Consider the following 19,486-nt stretch of genomic DNA (forward strand, 5'->3'; position numbering starts at 1 on the left):
TCCACAAGGTAAATCTAAGAGTTTTTAAAAGGGAATCATAACCTATTTTATATTCAATGATATTTGCAGTTGAATGCACATACCTCATTTTATTGCACTTCACAGATACTGCATTTTTTACAAATTGGTGGATTCTGGCAACCTTGCATGGAGCAGGTCTATAGACACAGATGTGCCCACTCTGTATCTGTGTCTCACACTTTTTTGGCACAAAGGTTTTTTGTTTGTTTGTTTGTTTGGGGTTGTTTTTTGTTTGTTTGTTTGTTTTTTGGTGGTGCTGGGGATTGAACTCAGGGCCTTGTGCATGCAAAGTAAGTACTCCACCATCTGAGCTATATCCCCAGCCCCACAAAATACTTTTTAATTAAGGTATTCACATTGTGTTTTTAGACATAACATTCTTGCACACTTGATAGACTACAGTACAACATAAACATAACTTTGATATGCACCCACCAGGAAGCCCAAAATGTCATGAGTCACTTTACTGTGATATTTGCTTTATTGCTGTGGTCTGGAAGCAAGCCCATCATGCAGAAGGTAAATGCATAGTAAGTTCTGCATCAAAGACTAGAATAGAATGTCAGGGCAATCATGAAGTATCCACTCTGTACTCTTTCCCTAGAATCCCCTTATCCAGGCACTGGGCTCATTGAGAAGGTGACAGAACAGGCAACCTTATATCTTCTACTATGTGAACACTTCCTGAGACCCTCTTTCCTTTTATAGCATTGAATCATATAGATCTGTTCCACTTCACCTCCGTGTTGTACAACTAAATCCATAAGCTTGGCCTCAATTTTAAGGCTAAAGTGAGATTAATTGAAAGTTTTTAATGACCACACCAAAATAGTAAACCTAAGGAAGGAAGCTATAGTAAATTCTCCTGATACTCAAGAACAGTCTAGCTGTAACTAGCTTAGGTCTGGTCCATAGCCACCAACTAATTGTAGGGAATTTATTAAATAGGTCATTGTTTAGCTAAACCAAGGGGGACACAATAAGCTGTGATTTTAAATGATATCATAGGAGATTATTGAATTACATGAAAATATAAGAATATTATTAAGTGACAAACAAGCATGTTCTAACAAACAGGATACCCCAGGGCCCTCACTGCACTGGATCTCAATTGCATATTAGTTAGACCCATGCTATTGTCTGCAGGGACCACAAGGTATATGTGGCTCCTGACCCTCTGAAACATAACCACTCTGAATTGAAACATATCATCAGTGTAACTACAACTCGGTTTTAAAGATGTAACATGAAAAGAAAAATGTAAAATGTCTTGATCGTTGTTACATTGGTTATACATCTGCATCCATCCATTTTCTGTTGCTATAACAAAATACCTGATATTCGGAAATATTTTAAGAATAGGAGCTTATTTGACTTGTGGTTCTGAAGGTTGGGAAATCTAGGAGGTTGGCACGAGCATCCGCTCAGCAACTGGGGAGGGCCTTATAACATGGCACAGGGCGTCCCATGACAGAGCGTGAGTGCTAGCTCAAGTCTCTCTTTTATTATAAAGGTACAAATTTCATCACTAGAGCCACATCTCTGTGATCTCATCTAATCCTAATTATTTCCCAAAAGACTCACTTCCAAATACCATTAAGAGATGACTTTGCAGTTTCAATAAATACTTGAAACATGGTAGACACATTCAAAACAGCTATGTTGAAATAAAATTCTGGATATATTGAGTGTGTTAGATTTTTGTCACTGTGCCAAAATGCCTGAGAAAATCAACTTATAATAAGGAAGGTTAGTTTGGGCTCACAGTCTCAGAGGTTGATGTCCATGGTCTCTTGGCTCCATTGTTTGGGGGACCTGTGGGAGGCCCATCATGGTGGGAACATATGGGGAAACAAGGCTGTGCTCCCCATGGTAGCCAGGAAGTAAAAAGAAAGAAGACGAGGCCAGAGTCCCAATGTCTCTTCCAAGGGCACACCCCCAATGACCTAACTTCCTCCCTCAAGGCCCCACCCCCAAGGTTCCACCATCTCCCCACAGGGCCATCAGCTGGGAATCACGCCTTTAATATACAGGCCTTTGGGAGACGATGAATATTCAAACCATGAAATTGAGTGAAATAAAATATATCAACCTACTATTTATCAATAATAAAACACATTATTAACATATTATTAAAATTGCTTTCAGCTTTTAAAATGTGGTTACTAAAATATCAAATTATATATGTGACTTACTGTATTTCTATTGGACAGTGTTTGCACTGTAAACTCCCTCTAAAATTTCAAAGATCCCAACACCCAGACCAATTACACCCAAATCTCCAGGGTCGGATCCAAGCTAGTTAGGTCCAGTGTGTCCAGGCAAGGTTGAAGAGCAATATTAGCCTTATCTAAGAAATGATCATAAAAATAAAATGTTGGTCCCCACCCAGACTTACTGAACGAGTCACTCTGAGACCGGGGATTAGCCATCTGTCTTTTACAAACCCTTCAGTCCTCAGCTCAGCAAACTTGTTATTGGACAGAGAAAGTCAGTCAGATTTCCATCACGGTGACAAAAACACCTGACCAGAACAACATAAAGGAGGAAAAAAATGTATTTTGAGGTCATAGTTCCAGAGGTTCAGTTGATGGTTGGACATTCCACCATCCTGGGTCCAAGGTGAGGCAGAACATCATGGTGGACGGGCATGGCAGAGGAAAGCCAGTCACCTCCTGGCAGTTGGGAAGCACAGAGAGATGGGATAAAGCCAGGGAGACAAGATGTAACCTCCACGGGCACAGTCCCAGGGACCCACCTCCTCGAGCCATGCTCCGTCTGCCTATAATGACCACCCAGCACGGTGGTCCTTTCAAGTTATTAATCCATCAAATGGATTAATCCACTGATGAGTTTCAGGTCTGATAGTCTTATCATTTCCCCTCTGAAGCAGTCCTGCATTAACACAGGAGCTTTTGGGGGACACCTCTTATCCAAACCATAACAAGATGATAGTAAATATTTCAAGCTTTGCAGATCATATGGTCTCTGTGGCAGCTGCTCGACTCTGTCCCTGCAGGTTGAAAGTCACCACAGACAAGATGAAAATGGATGGGCACAACTATCCAAAAAGACTAAGACTGTGGCGCTGCAATTGAAATATCAGGTGTTTCTCATACAGTGAAATACTAGTTTTCTTTTGATTTTTTATTAACCATTTCAAAGTGCAAAATAAAAATCATTCTCAGCGTATGGCTACTCACAAACAGGTATGGGACAGGGTCTGGCCTACAGTCTGGAGCTTGCCAATCCCTGTTAAACTCTGAGAACCACTACCATAAGGTAGGTCAGAGTTCCAGACTTACCGTCAAAATCACTGGCCCTCTGGTGCTTATGACGGTAAATATTTGACCCAAAGTTCAACATAAATTGAAATCCAAGTTGCTTAGAAGATGTAACACCTTAGTTTTTCATTCTTGATCAGTGCCCACAAATTAGATTTGATGCAAAGGAGACCTAACAGGAAGATAGTGAGAATGGTGGTTAGCAAGGAGACGGAGCAGGCAGAGTGAGGGTGTCCTTTCCGCCCACAGCTGCCATTGACAGGCTGGGAACAGAAGCCCTTCTTTCTGGAAGGGCGTTTAATTTCAGGAACCTCAGCTCTTCAATGGGAGTAAACATCATTCTTTCTTGAGCAAATGAAAACTAAATAAGAGAAGGTATGCGTGTGCCTGGTCCATTGGAAGTCATGGCAACCAGTCTCTCTGGGCTTCCTCCCCTATCTCAAGGACCTTCAGGTAGGGGATCAAATCATTTGAGGGACTCACAAGGCTGCTCAGAGTGGTTCTCCCACAGGAACAAGCTGGCTGTAGGAATTCTGGCTCGTGGAGACGCCAGGGAGGCAGACAGCTTATCGCCTCTCACTCCGGTCAGCATCCCAAGATTGCTTGGCAGTGACTGTTCCTGCTGTGTTCCTTGCCTCGGGCTAAGGTCAGCCTCTGAAGTTCTCGTTTTCTGCTGGGGACTTGACTTCCTCCCAGAATAAACGCCCATGAGAACGTTTGCTCCCTTTCAAGGCAGTGTGACACCATCCACAGAGGTCTCAACCACAACCCCACAAGACTCCCCCACAACTGTCTCTCCAAGGGAATTCCCCCAAAGTCTAGGTCCGCCATAACTACCCCACACCACAAGAGACCCCCACAGCCCTGTCTAGCTTGAAACTGAGTCACGTTCACTTCAGCCTCTTTCAGTGTTTGATTTATTAAGATTTAAACCCACCTTGATGTCTATTCTCAGTGGAGCTCCTTCTGTTCAACAAGTCTCTCAGAATATCCCACCTCAGGAAGATGAAAGTGAAGCAAGAAGTTAAGCAGAGCAAAAAAAAAAAAAAAATTAAGTGTGCGATTCATTGTTGACCCTGAAACTAAAATGTCCACCTGTGAAGCAGGAACAATCCCCTCTATGACATGCTCCACCTAAATTCTAAAAAAATGGCAAGAAATTATTCAAAATAAGTTGGTGGCTTGTGTTTTAGTTGTCTAAAATATATTACGTAAGGCCAGAAACAAGATTCTCAGCTGGAAATGAGCCTTCAGGTCTAAATGAAGGGCCAGATTAAGGCCATAAAGTAAACAGAATGAACATGTGATTCTCAGACTTGCTGATGAGACACGTCTACTGTTAAACCTGGTTCTGGCCAAACCTCTATGGATTCTGGCCAGGGCAGGTCAACTTGGGTGAGGTGGTGTTGGTTTCACAGCACCATGTAAGTAATCAACTTCCAAAAATAATTCACGTATCATTTTATGGCTGGACTTGTGGATATCAATTGTATCCAACTGCAATAGTTTGGATGTTGACTGTCCCCCAAAGCCACATGTATTACAGGCTTAGTCTTCAGGTTGATGCCATTGAACTTTTAGAAAGTAGGGTCATATAGGAGGTCCTTAGATCATTGAAATTTGACCTTAAGGGAGACTATGGGACCTTAGTCCCTTCCTCTCTCTCTCTTTCTCTTTTGCTGTGTGGTCAGGAGGTGAAATGGTTTTCTCTACCATAGGCTTCTGCTATTATGTGTTACCAAAACAATGAGTCAATGGATCGTGAACTGGATCCTCCAAAACTATCAGCCAAAATAAACCTTTTCTCTTTATAAGTTGATTATCTCGGTTATTTGTTATAGTGATGTAAAACTGACTAACCCACCAACCTATTGCCAAAAGCAACTGAAAATAGAAGTCTTGGCAGAGCAAAATAAATAAATCCTGTGTGCGTGCATGTGTGTATACACTGAGCACAGGTGATCATAAACTAGGGATCTGTAGTTCAAGGATTCTTTTTTTGGAAATGTTAACACCTATAATTGGCATGGTGCAGTACAGTGAAATGCAGACACAACTTAATGATGTCAGAATTCAGAGAGAGGCAGAAGTCAGTGATGCCCAGAGGAACTGCTGTCTCATGGTGCCCCCATCCCTGTGCAGAAACAAATTGTATGAGCCAAATCTATTACAAAAATATACACAACAAATATAGGCATTCCTCACCTTATATACTATGTAAGCAACAGGGGGAAATTGGGTTTGGACTTGATTTTAAATGCATTAATTTTAAAAGCTTGTAACTTAAAAAAAAATACTACAGTGACACCTCTTGCAAATGGAAGAATTCTTCAGTCAAGGAATTAATTGCTCCCTGGTTTATCTTCTGTGTAAATCTGAACTTTCCCACTTTAAGTGTTTTTCCAAAAGTGGAGAATACGTCATAATTAAATAAATTTCAATATACAGCAGAGGAGATCCCCTGGGAGCTATCTTTAAATTCTGGCATGATATTGCCCATAAGGCAAATATTATCCCCTGACAGCCACTAAGGGATTTGACTCTAATAGGAACTGATTTTACGTATACAAACTAGTGACAGTTGTAACTACAGGGGCCACTCGTGTTGGCTCCCTGTCCTCCCTTTCTGTTAGCCAGGGTCTCTCCTTCTGGTCCAGATTTTTACTGCATCCTTGTACCTGATGATCCCCTGAGGGTCACTAACTGCAGAGCCTTCTCCATCTCATTGTCTGTAACTATTCAAAACTCAGTCTTGACAGTTCTTTTCTATCTAGATGACAACTCAGATTTCAACAGCTGGATTTCTGGACTCTCTCTATTTCTGTGTCAATGGGTTTCTTTCCACTGGTCTATGAAGTGATGGAAATGCAATCTGTTGGTTTCCTTGATTTGGAAAATTCCCCATAAATACTTTCTGCAAAATGCCTTATATCCTGCACTACTATCGTAGAGGACAGGGTACAGCAACCTTCCAGGCAGGTGCTACCTTGAAAAGCACTGATTTATGCTGATGTCCTGACAACCCCCTTAAGGCATGCCCAGAGATGTGGCACCACTACCCTACTTTGGGCCTCATTATTCAGTTGTTTAATGCTCACTACACACACATTTAGCAAATGCAAGCCCTGGAAATTAAGCTATTGATTTCTGCCATACCAGAAGGGGATTAAGCGGCTTTATCTGAATCCTCAATTTTAAATACATCACCTCTTTCTACCTATTTGCTCATCTGTGATGTCTGGGCCATATTTTGGACCACCTGCTTCTGCAAACTCCTTTGCCACCTGCCTCTACCTTGGTGGTCCCTTTCCTTTACTCTTGGTTTCTCCCAATCCCACCTCTGGGTCCTGTCATTCAGCAGCAACTGCACATAACCCAAATGACAAGGTATCTTGGTTCCTCCTCCCTTGAATGAACCTATGGCTCCACAGAAAGAGTGGAGGTTCTCTGACATGTGGGACATCATTCCTTCTCTCCTGCCATCATCATCCACACTCTCATTTTACGGTTGCAAGGGGAATGTCACCAAAACCAATAGAATGGAAGGAATTTCTGTCCCCTGCCTCATCACACTTCAGTGTTGTCATTCGGTGGTAGGATCCTTAGTCCAACCCCCGTGACTCTCAAAACTGAGCACACGTCAGTGTCACTGGGAAGATGTGCTCCACCGCACATTACTGGACCATGCCCAGAGTTTACAACTCGGTACATCTAGACAGAAGCTGGAGAATCTGCATGTCTTCCAAGCCTCCAGGTGAAGTTGATGATGCAGGTCCAGGACGGAACTTTGAGAAACACCAGCCTAGTGGATAACACAAGTTTTGAAGACAGAAGAAAGCTGGACCCAAACTGATACTTAGCCACTTATGTGACTTCAGGCAAAGTACTTAACGTCTGTGAGCCTCAGTGTCCTTGTTGAACAAAAATGAAAATATCTGCGACCTCATGGGAAAATAACGAGGATAAAATTGGATAATGTACTTAAGCCCTCTGAACCGTGTTTGGCAGAATAAGCATTCCATAAGCGATCGATGGTCGCTACTTTGTGCAGCTAATGACAGATTTCTCCAGCGAAGACTTTGAGCCCCTCAAGTCGTCATCAATCTCAGAGTGGAAGTGTGCATTTTAACGAGGCACCTGGAGAGGCAGTGGAGACTTTGAGGCTTAGACATTGAAGAACTTTATCCTGGAGAGTACCAAAAAGAGGACTTTGGTCCAATCCTGCATATTCCCCTGTGGTCCACAATGTGAAGTCTTCCTGGCTTTCTTGCACCTCTGGGGAGACAGTCCCTTTTGCATTCCTCCTGGAATTGCAAATGTGAAGCAGCATCTCCTCCCCTTCAGCCCTTTCTTGTCTTCATGTTTTATTCCTTTTCTGCAGACATCAAGCGGCTGCACATTTCCTGCTTCTGATTACCAGGCAAAACCACTGCTGTTGCAAATTCATGGAGAATCAACAAAAACAATGATTTGCTTATTGAATCAGCAGAAAACTCCAACTCTTGAACAGCAAAAGCCAGACCCAGACATAATGACCACCCTAGAGAGGACACCAGCAATGACCAAGTAAAAGAAGACTCTTTCTCAGAGCTAAACAGAATGAAAGGAAATATAGGGGCACTTAAGGAATCCAACAGTTCTGGCTGCTTTTCCTCCATTCTCAGTCAAGTGCATTTATAAATGAGCCAATAGCGTTGAAATTGTCCTTTGTTGTTCTGTTGTTGAGTCTAGCTTATTAAGAGTAATGTTGACCTCAGCCCAGAAGCAATTTTAATTTTCTAATTCCAGCTTCTTTACAAGTTTTTAGCTTGTTATGAAATTCCAGAAATCAAACCCAGGGACTCATATGCTTTCATGCAATCATCATTTAGGAAGCTAATTAAGAGAGACAACTCATAGCTCCCACATACAAGGTCCCACAATCTGACCTTGCAGTTCCTGGTATTTGCATCTTAACAAACTAAACATCCCAAGAGCTCTGGTATGCATGGACCTTCAAAGCCCCCCTGTCTGAGAAATGTGGTCCTCTGCCAAGCTTATTTAGCGAGCCCAATCATGTTACTCTTTCCTTAGGCTCACCGCTGGTTTCTGCAGATCAAGTCAAATCCTCCTCTTCTCTTTCCTCCTATCACCATCTTCTTCATCTCCATGACTGAGAGTCCAATCAGCCCACCAATTTACAAATTGTATTTTGAATGTCATTTAAAGTGTTTGTTGGCAGAAATAGGTTGGTAGGAGGAAAGAACAACAACCTTGAATTTTCACTTACTGCCTGAAGTTATGTATCTCAGAGGAAACGCAGGCAACAAAAATAAACAGGTCTTGCAGGAAGAAGGAAATTGAAAACAAGTCATTTCACCTTCTCTCCCTCCAAAGCCCCTCATCTGTGACTTAATGATTGGCAGTGTCCAGTGCAGTAGGGGCTGGCCACTTGCGGGGGTTAAGCACTTGGGGCACATGATCCAAAGTGAACTGTGCTCTACGTGTAGAACAAACACTAGATTTTGAAGACTTGTATCAAAAAGGAAAGTATGAAAAAACATAAATATCTCATTAATCCTTATATTAGTTCCATGCTGAAATGGTAGCTACTTAGTAATTCAATTAAACAAAATGCATCATCAAATTAATATTACTAGTCTTCTTTGCCTTTTTAAATATAACTATATATATAGAAACTATACATATAGAAAATTTTAAAATTATATCTGTGGCTCACATTGTATCTGTTAGTGTTGACCCAGGATGCTTCATTCAGGATGATAGCCACAAGTCACAGGTGGCTGTTTAAATAATGTATATTTAAGTTAAATTTAAAATTAGCTCATCTATCACACTATCTGTATTTCAAGCTCTTACTAGCCACACGTGGCTAGTGGCTTCCATAACTGATGAGGCGGACACAGAACATTTCCATCCTTGTGGAATGTTCTATTGGATAGATCTGACGTAATAGTTTCATACTGTTCTAAATTACTTTTAACAGTCTACCCTGAACTCATTAATTGGAGTCTATATTGGAAATTTTACTCCCTGGCCCAACCCAAACCCCAATACTTTCTTTTCTGCTCAATTCCTAGATTATGTTTGTGTTGTGATTCTGAAGGGCCCTCTGTAGGTAACCCTGGATAATCTCTCGCTCTCATAATCCTTAATTTAATTATATCTACAAAGTCCCTGCTGCCATGTAAGTTGACACAGTCACAGCTTCTGGGGATAAGGATGTGGACTTCTTTGGGGGACCATTTAATAGTGTGCATAACTCCCACCAGAAAACCAGCACCTCTTATCTGACTTCTGCATGCCATGTGAAGAGGCCAAATAACTGTACATAACCCAAGGAAACCACAAACTCTGCATGTTTTCCACTAAAATGCCCTCACAGAAGTCAAACAACTCTGAGAACTTTGGAGATAATGCACTTGCTCATGTGCCTGAGGCAAGATATGAGCTTTTAGGATAGGAGATCGTACCACTGATTCACATCAGAGTTGAATCAAAGACTTACCTTGCTGGGTCATTATTGTCACTTTTTCCCAGATTCCGGAAAGCTTCCACCTGCTGTGTCCCTCACCCAGAGGAGAAAGTATTTGGCTAGAAGTCAATGACATGACCCATGTGTTAGAACCATTCCTGGTGGAAAACCAGCTTATTAATAGGGGGAGAAACAAGCACAGGCAATGAACACATCTCTGAATCACTGGAGAGGGAAAAGTGGAGAAGCATAAATGAACCAACTCTGGGAAGATTCTCACTTGATAATTTTATAGAAAATCCATTACAAGTTTGCAGTGCATGTTTTCAAGTTGTCAATACCATTAAATGTCTCTAGGTAGTGAAATGCCATCAAGAAGATCTCACAAGCCCTGCCGAATGCACAGAGAAAGATATCAAAGTAGCATTGGCTCAGGCCGAGCTACCATAATTCATGTAGAGGAAAGGTAACCCAAACTCTCATTATAGTTTTGTGCCTTAAAGTGTATTTGGAATCCCAAAAAGGATCCCAGCAAGTATACCCAAAACACAATGACCCTACACCCAGCCAAAGGAGCCAAACAAAATGCTGAATACAAGAAATATTTGAGTGTAAAATTGAACACTTTCTTATTACTGAGCTCCCAGTAGCAACAGGAATTAACTTCCCAATACGCATGCCAAGGAATCGAAAAGTTTTCAAATCCAGTTTGTTGGAGTTCAGTTTATCCATTGTAAGTTATATCACAATGGGCCACTACTTAATGACAGTAAAATTCCGTCTAAAAGAATGAAAAACTGGACTCATTCCAATTACAAGGGAAAAATAAGAGACCCAGAATAACTAAAGCAATCCTTAGCAAGAAGAGTGAAGCAGGTGGCATCACTATACCAGACTTTAAACTGTACTACAGAGCAATAGTAATGAAAATAGAATGGTATTGCCACCAAAATTGACTTGTAGACCAATGGTACAAAATAGAGGACACAGAGACTAACCCACATACAGTTATCTTATATTTGAAAAAGGCACCCAAAACATACATTGGATAAAAGATAGCCTCTTCAACAGATGGTGCTGGGAAAATTGGAAATCCATATGCAACAAAATGAAATTAAACTCCTGTTTCTCACCATGTAGATCAAGGACCTTGGAATTAAACCAGAGACACTGTGTCTATTAGAAGAAAAAGTAGGTCCAAATCTCCATCATGTTGGATTAGGCCCCAACTTCCTTAATAAGACTCCGATAGCACAAGAATTAATATCAAGAATCAATAAATGGGATGGATTCAAACCTAAAAGCTTCTGCTCAGCAAAAGGAACAATCAGTGAGGTGAATAGAGAGCCTACAAATTGGGAACAAATTCTTACCACACACACGTCAGATAGAGCACTAATCTCTAGAATTTATAAAGAACTCAAAAATCTTAACACCAAAAAAATAAATAACCCAATCAATAAATGGGCCAAGGAACTGAATGTACACTTCTCAGAAGATAAACAATCAATCAACAAATATATGAAAAAAAAATGTTCATCATCTCTAGCAATTAGAGAAATGCAAATCAAAACTACTCTGATATCATCTCAGTCCAGTCAGAATGGCAGCTATTATGAAGACAAACAACAATAAGTGTTGGCGAGGATGTGGGGGAAGAGGCACACTCATACACTGCTGGTGGGACTGCAGATTGGTGCAGCCAATCTGGAAAGCAGTATGGAGAATCCTTGGAAAACTGGGAATGGAACCACCATTTGACCCAGCTATCCCACTCCTTGGTCTATACCCAAAGGACTTAAATACAGCACACTACAGGGACACAGCCACATCAATAATTATAGCAGCACAATTCACAATAGCTAAACTGTGGAACAAACCTAGATGCCCTTCAGTAGATGAATGGATAAAGAAAATGTGGTATATATATACAATGGTATATTATTCAGCATTTAAAGATTATATATAATCATGGCATTTACAGGTAAATGGATGGAGCTGGAGAATATAATGCTAAGTGAAATTAGCCAATCCCCAAAAAACCAAACTCCAAATGATTTCTCTGATTTAAGGATGCTGAGGGGGAGCTGTGGGGGTTAAATGAACTCTAGATAGGGCAAAGAGGAAAAGGGGAGGGAGGGAAAGGGAGGGGGAATAGGGGTAGGAAAGATGGTAGAATGTGATGGTCATCATTACCCTAAGTACATGTATGAAGACATGAATGGTGTGACTCTACTTTGTGTACAACCAGAGACATGAAAAATTGTACTCTATATGTATAACATGAATTGTTATGCATTCTGTTGTCATATATAACAAATTAAAATTAAAAACTAAAAGATGGCATGAAATTCTCTAGAAACGCATTTCTAAGAATCTTAAAATTATGTTCACTCTATTCTGTACCCAAAACTATAGTTCCTATACACATACATTTTGCTAAAAATTGTTGAGTTTTACATTGTAAGATTTTATACGTATTTGCATAATTTGATGTTTTGTTTATTTGTTCAAGTCACTAGCAGGTTCACTTTACACAAATACTACTATCATCTTTTGAAATGGTAAATGTAATTATATTTTTAAATTATTTCTATTGAGACATAATATTTGTTCATCTTTTTGGGTTACACTGTGGTAATGCAATACATGCATACAATGTGTAATAATCAAATCATCCTAATAAATATTTTCATCTCTTCAAAAAAAAAAAAGAATGAAAAAGACACTCAGAGAGACTGACTTGCCTCTCCCCCGTCCTCTAATTCCTCTTTTCTTAAACTTTCTGGCCTCCTCTTCTGCCCCTATTCCTGTTCTTCTGTGCACAACTTCACATCTTTACCATCGCCCCCTCCCCCATTCAACCTCAGTATTTCCCCATAGTGTGAGTTTCACATAACTCACAGGGACAATACAGGGCATGAAAACTTCCTTCCTGAATTTCAGCACAAACGTCAGGGAAGGAACAGATTCCGTGTAGTTTCTAGACTAGGTAGCGCAATTATCCAGAAAAAGTCCAAATGTTTTAGCAGCTAAGTTTCTTGGGCCACCATTAGCTCATACATAGCCTTGGTATACATTAGGAAAAGAGGTACTATCTTAGTTGGTTTTCTATTATTATAAGTGAATACCTGACAGTAGATAATTTATGAAAAAGAAACAGTTTATTTTAGCTAACAGTTCTGGATGCTGGGAAATCCAGGGCTGGGTGGTTCATCTGGTGAGGGCTTCATGCTGCTTTATAACCTGGCAGAAAGGGGAAATGAAAGGGCAAGAAGGTGCATACAGAGACAGGAGACAAAAGGCAAAAGCCACTTTCATGATAACTAATCAAGTTCCTAGAGAGCAAGGACTCACTCCCATGAGATGGCACTAATTTCTTCATGAGGACGGATGCTTCAGGATCCAATACCTCTTAAAAGTCCCACTAACTCTTAAACCATGATACTGGTGACCAGGCCCCAACATGAGTTTTGGTGAAGACAGACATTCCATATTCTAACCGTAACAGGCAGCTTCCTCCAGAAAGTGTTCTTCATTTGGGTTCTGCCACAGTCTGGCTGGGCACACAATAACCGGGAGGTCACGAGCCACTTGTAGGTTCAAAACGGGAACTACTTTATTGCCAGAACCCCACGGGAACTCTCCAGAACTCCACGGAAACTCCGCAAGAACCAACGGGAACTCCGTGAGAACTCAAAAGTAGAGGGCACCCGAGGTAGCAGGAGCCGCCTTATTGCTGGACAGCAGAGGTTTACATACACAACTGAGTACACAGCTTGCCTCAATTCAGCATCATCCGGTTACAGCAATCAGTCATTATCTTAATAATTATACACAACCCAACTCAATTATCATCATCTTAATGGCTCGCTGGCGTTACTTCTCAACCACTCCTTCTGGCAAAATGCCAGGCGCCATCCTGACCTGGCTGTGGCTCTCAACATCGTTCCTCACCAAGCAAAGATAGAAACAAGGCCTTGGAGATGGGCCATGTCTTGGGACATGATGCCAGGAAGCAGGAATGAGGGGGAGCAGGAGGGAAAGCCAGGAGGGCTGCACCAATGTGGGGAGCTCAGGCTCCATACCACTGGGACCCTTGGGGCATTGCAGTGGGAACCTCAGAATTGTCCTTCTCAGGGTCAGAAGGCACCTACGTCAAGAACTTCCTGCAGGAGTTAATCTCCCTACACTTCCAGCTTGCTCTCCACGGCAGTTCTGAACAGAGGTAGATGCAGAGATAAACAGGCCTTTGACCTGAAGTAACATCAGAGGATACCCCCTGCCTCCCACCAAGCCACAGATATATACTGAAGGGATTTTCCCTGAGGATCTGTGGCCCAGGACACCAAAACCACCTGCCTGTGGGACCCAGCCCAGTCCTGGGTTGCAAAGAGGACCTGGCTTGGATTTCTGCTCTCCCCTCACGAGGCACTCTCTGTGAAACCATATAGGGAGGGTCTGCAGGATCTCTGCTGAGAAAAGGCATAACTGCATCCAGTTATGCCCCAGTGAGACTTGGGGATGGGGGGACTTTTCCAGGTGGGACAAAATGGTCCAGAATTGCATGAGACCCAAATCAAAACCAAAAAGAAAAGAAAAGAAAGAAAGAGGCCTGAAAGCTCACAAAGCTGCCAAATCAAGACACTAAAAAAAAAAGAAAAGAAAAGAAAAGAAAAATTACGAGTGAACTTGAGTTAAGCCTGGAGCTACCTGCCCACATGGCCCAGAATCCACTGAATCCCTGAGGAAGCCTCCAGTCTTTGGGACCTGCTTGACCTATTGACAGCCTCATCCACAGAAGGCACTCTTGTAAGCCAGCCCCAGGCAAGTTCATCATTTTCTTAAATAGGTACCTGAACCAACAAGCTCTGTATCATCAGGAGACAGGAAACACCAGGCCCTGGAATGTCCAAGACTCAGGGAACAGAGTGCAGCTCAGGGAGGAGCAGGATAACTATGCTGGGCCTGTGCCATCGCTCAGATTTCAGACTCAGGAAACACCCAGAGGCAGGGAGAGGAAAAGGATGATATTTAGAGCTCATTAAAATGAAGCAATACATTCCCTCCCTCCCACTCCAAAGATGATGCACTTGGCCAGCCTGGAACATTCTCCTACTTTCCTCTTCATCCCATCACCACCCTGTGGCCAGAGCTCGCTCCCACTGTGCTCCTGCAGGACATGGCTGTGTCCTCCCAGCTCAACAGAACTCCCCAGTGCAGGCATCTCTTCCAGATGGGATTTCTTGTCCTTTGACAAATAGACCCGGAAGTGGGATGGCTGGATTACTTTTTGAGGCACATGGATTCTGTCCTCCATGACAGTTGTACTAATTTACATCCCCACCAACAGTGTGCGACAGTTCCTTTTCCTCCAAAAATTATCACTACACTCACGATGTGGGAGCCTCAACAGATGAATGGATAAAGACGATACAGGCTGTATACTCAGTGGAATACTACCACCCATGTCGCTGCAACAACTTGAATGAACATGGAGGACAGAATGCTAAGTGACGTGACTCAGACATGGAAAGAAAAATACTGCAGGAATTCACTCACATGTGGAATCTTAAAAAAAAAAAAATCCCCAAATTTGTCAACTCAAGGTAGAAGGCTTTTCTAGGAATGAAGGAGTAAAGGAAAAGGGGAAGATGTTTGTTTTCCACTATAAGATCAGTTTGGGGGTCTAATGTACAGCATAGTAACTATAGTTAATGATATTGCATTGTTTGCTTGAAATTAGTTGACAGAGTAGATCACAAATGTTTTCTCTCTCTCTCTCTCTCTCTCTCTCTCTCTCTCTCTCTCTCTCTCTCACACACACACACACACACACACACACACACATTTTTAAATGTATAGTAAATGAGGGAATGAATGTGTTTGTTAGCCCTGCTGTGTGCCTCAAGTACATCCATCACTCAATTTAGCAAGTGGCTGGTAGAGATGGCCTCCCTGTCCATCACCCTTACTCTACTGGGTGGTAGGGAAAAAGTCCAAAATGCTGAGTAAATAAATAAATGAGAGTTTGGGGGTCAAAGGTCAGTGGTAGAGCATGTGCTTAGCAATGCGCAAGGCCCTGGGTTCCATATATATATATATATATATTTGTTCTGGATAGACTAAATGACAGGGCATCATACATTGTTACTCTATGGATTTTTACATTGTTAATCTCCTAATAATGTTTGCATACTGGTGGCATCTTTATAATAAATGTGCAAGACTGGAGGACATTCCAGTAAGGTCCTAGGAAGAGCTAGGAGTGGGGAGAAGGCTGCCTGCAGAGCTGATGCACTCAGCAATCCCTTCCACACCAGCCTCTGCACTGGGGCCTTTTATTTCCAAAATTTAAAAATTAATGTTCAAGGCTGGGGATGCAGTTCAGTGGTAGAGAATACGTCCAGCATGTGCAAGGGCAGATTCTGTGCACACACACACACATACATACACACACACACACACACATACACACAAATGATGAACACAATAATAATGAAAGGAAATGAAAGAAAATAAAATATACAAATCAACTTCCTATTTCCAAAAGAAAAAAAAAGCTGATTTTTCAGAAGTGCTTCCATGTGTTCAAAACCAGGGGGTTGAATTTCTTGCACATTAAAAACTGATAAGAGATTTCAAATGAAGGAAAGGAAGAAATGGGTGCAAATACACTGGGGACCTTTTTATAGTACTGGAGTGTGAGAATGTTAATTAAAGGAATCTCAGAATCGGAGAGGATCTGAGAAAGGAAGGAGTGAAGACTTAATTTTAGGTATTGTTTCATCAGGTTTAAGAAAAAAAAAAAAAAAGCAGTTCATGAGCTACTTGCAACTCTTCTCAGGAACGTCATGGGTCTCCAAAAAGCTCCAGTGGAGACCAGTTTAATAAAAATCTCTCACCCCAGTGAAGGACCTGTTAATAGTGAAGAGCACAAATTAGCAAATCCTAGGGCATTAAATGAGCAGTGCCCAACCTGAGATACCATTCAAATGGTGTTCTTCAAAGAGCCCTACTCAAACAGTTTTCAAAACAGATGATAAGAACTTAACTGTTGTGCATGCTGGTTGGACCAGGAAATTCCAAAACCTGGCCTCCCTGTGTGTTTCAGCACCCACCAAGTGAATTAATAATAATTCAACTAATAACTGAGGTAGGGTGTTCCTACCCTCAGGGGGGCATTCTGCTCAGAGGTTACATACCTGGTCTCCAGAGGTCTTCATGCCCTCCAGGGAGTCATTCCTATTTGTATTTTGCAAATGCAGAAGCTGAGTACAGATGATTCAGCAAATTACCCACCTTACTTGGCTACTGAGTAGGAGAGCTGGATCTTGAACCTTCTGTCTGCTACCCTAGGTCAAGTTGCTTGCACTGTGTCACCAAAGAGCAGACAAAAGAGCAGAAGGTGAGCATAAAAGGAGCCCAAGGGAATCCAGCCAGACCAGTCCAGGACTAGCACACCCCATCCTCATTCTGGACTCTGCTCTGGAGCCACCCTGTGTCCCCAGCCCTGATGACCAGCAGGAGTGATTTCGAATGGCTCATGACCATAGAAGTCATACCCTCAGATTGAGGACCACAGAGGCCCATTCAACTAAAACACAGGAGAAATTCTTGCAAGTATACCTAGGAGTCACAGTATCTGTAAGTAAGCAGGAAGCCAACCAGACAGGAGCAGCTCTGGTGAGTGGTGAGTGGAAATAAAATGATCTCTCACCAGAGCAGATTGGGCAGGGGTCTCTTTGTCCCTCAGCTCTGATGGTCCTGGCAGGGACCACCATGTCCATTAGGAAGAAGATAATTTCTTAAAAGAATTAATGTGCTGCTAGCTGAACTGGGCCACTATATTGCCCACCAGCTAGGGGCACTTGTGTGTGCACTCAGGTTATGCAAAGCACCAACATTACAAATGGATCCTAATAGGCAGCCCCTCCAGACCTTGTGCACATAGGTACAATGCCCTTATATCTGGATGACTCTTCATACAATTAACTTTTTGTGTAACATGTTACTTCATCTTCCCCAATTACACTGGAAGGTCCTTACGGATAGGATCTGGAACTTTGACAGCAGTTTCCAAGAAAAGTCTTGCTTATATCCAGAACCAAATACAGCCGTGTGTCACATAATGACATTTCAGTCATTGATGGACTGCACCTACAACCGTGATCTACAAGATGATGTGACCTAGTGGTGTCATGGATGTCTTGTTTGTGTAGTACACTGTGATATTCATCCACCAATGAAATCAGCAAACTATATGCTTCTCAGAATGTTCCTCCATTATTTAGCAACACATAACTGTAGAAGTTCTTTTAAAAATGACTAGATCTGGACACGTGGAGCAGTGAAATAGGACTGTCTGACACCCACCACGCATGCTGTATGCTATACTTGCAAGGTACCAGGAATTGGCCAAGGGGAGGAAGGTATGTTGAGGACATGGGCATTTAACAGAAGCCAAAATCCATTCTAGGGAACAGGTTTGTTAGAAGTTGAGGTCTCAGGTTGCCCTTCAGAGGCATTTTTAAGGGGGTACTTGCCCTCATGTCCCCAATACCATTCAATTTATGTCATGATGTACCAGCCATGATGCCCCTGGTCCAAAGGCCTTTGGAACAGGGACAGTTTGATCTGTTTCCAAGTATTTACTAAGCAGCTGTGAAAGCCAGGGTGACAGGCAGGAAGTCACTCTGTCATGAAAAGAGTTTAGATCCTAACATCATTAATAACTCAATAAGTGCTTATTTACGCCCTCACCTGTCCCCCACTATCATCACCAGACTTGGGTGCCCTGAATGACTCATTCCTGAGTCTATCCCTCATGTGCCAGCCCCTCTCAGGCCCTGATTCTTCCAACAGATAGGGAGTCACAGCAGAGGGAGCGAGAAGGAAGTCGAGTGTCAGACCCATGTCCCAATTCTGGCTCTACTCATCAATAGCCTCATTTGATGACCATACACTACACCTGCTGAGTGTCAGACACTGCAGAGCAGCAGGCCAGAATCCTACTCTGACAGAGGGAAAAGCCCTGGGAACAATCCTGGTGGCCAGTGGTTTAAACGGCTCCCATCCTGTTCTTGTCTACTGTTCTCCTAGCACCCTGCACAGTCCCGACCTGTGTTGGATGGATGTTCAGTGGTGTCCACGAATAAGCAAACATGTTCATAGCAAGCGTTTCCTGAGGGCTCACTGTGCCAGGTGCTGTTATGAAAGTCACATGCATTAACTCATGTGATGCTCACAAGCACCCTTGGAGGGGACGTTGTGATAACCTACCTGCCCAACTTGTAGTATGAACCCAGAGTCTGTGCAATGAGCCATTATAATATGCTAAGTTCATACAGCCGGCAAATCACAGAGGAGGCAGTAATCCTTTGAGGACATGGGCAAGGTCTTGTCCTTCCTGCTGATTTCAATATTGCCATGGATGTGACCACCCAGCACTGTGATGTTGCCATTTCTTCACCTCCTTACCTCCAATAACCATTTCCAACTTCTGTCTCAACCATCATCTCTCATGCCAACCCTGGGTGTTGTCATAGTCTGCAAAAATGTTCCACTTCCAAACTCTCAGTGCAGGACTCTGCCTCCTAATTTCATTGTACCCTTCCAGCTCGCCAGTCCTGGGACCTTATTGCAATAATGGAGGTGCCATCCAACCACTCTGTTTTTACTATTAAGTGCCTCCTCCTGTCTTCAT

General features: G+C 42.4%; 1 protein-coding gene across 2 annotated transcripts in view; it reads left to right on the forward strand.

Moving 5' to 3' along the window:
- The window catches only part of Ly86 (lymphocyte antigen 86), a 60,573-nt gene that overhangs the window by 31,124 nt on the left and 9,963 nt on the right, over positions 1–19,486 (forward strand). The gene's annotated exons all lie outside the window — the stretch shown is intronic.

Source organism: Marmota monax, unplaced genomic scaffold (assembly GCF_021218885.2).
Source record: "Marmota monax isolate L192 unplaced genomic scaffold, Marmota_monax_Labrador192_F-V1.1 WCK01_AAM20220418_F8-fsc00029, whole genome shotgun sequence".
NCBI classification, from domain to species: Eukaryota; Metazoa; Chordata; class Mammalia; order Rodentia; family Sciuridae; genus Marmota; species Marmota monax.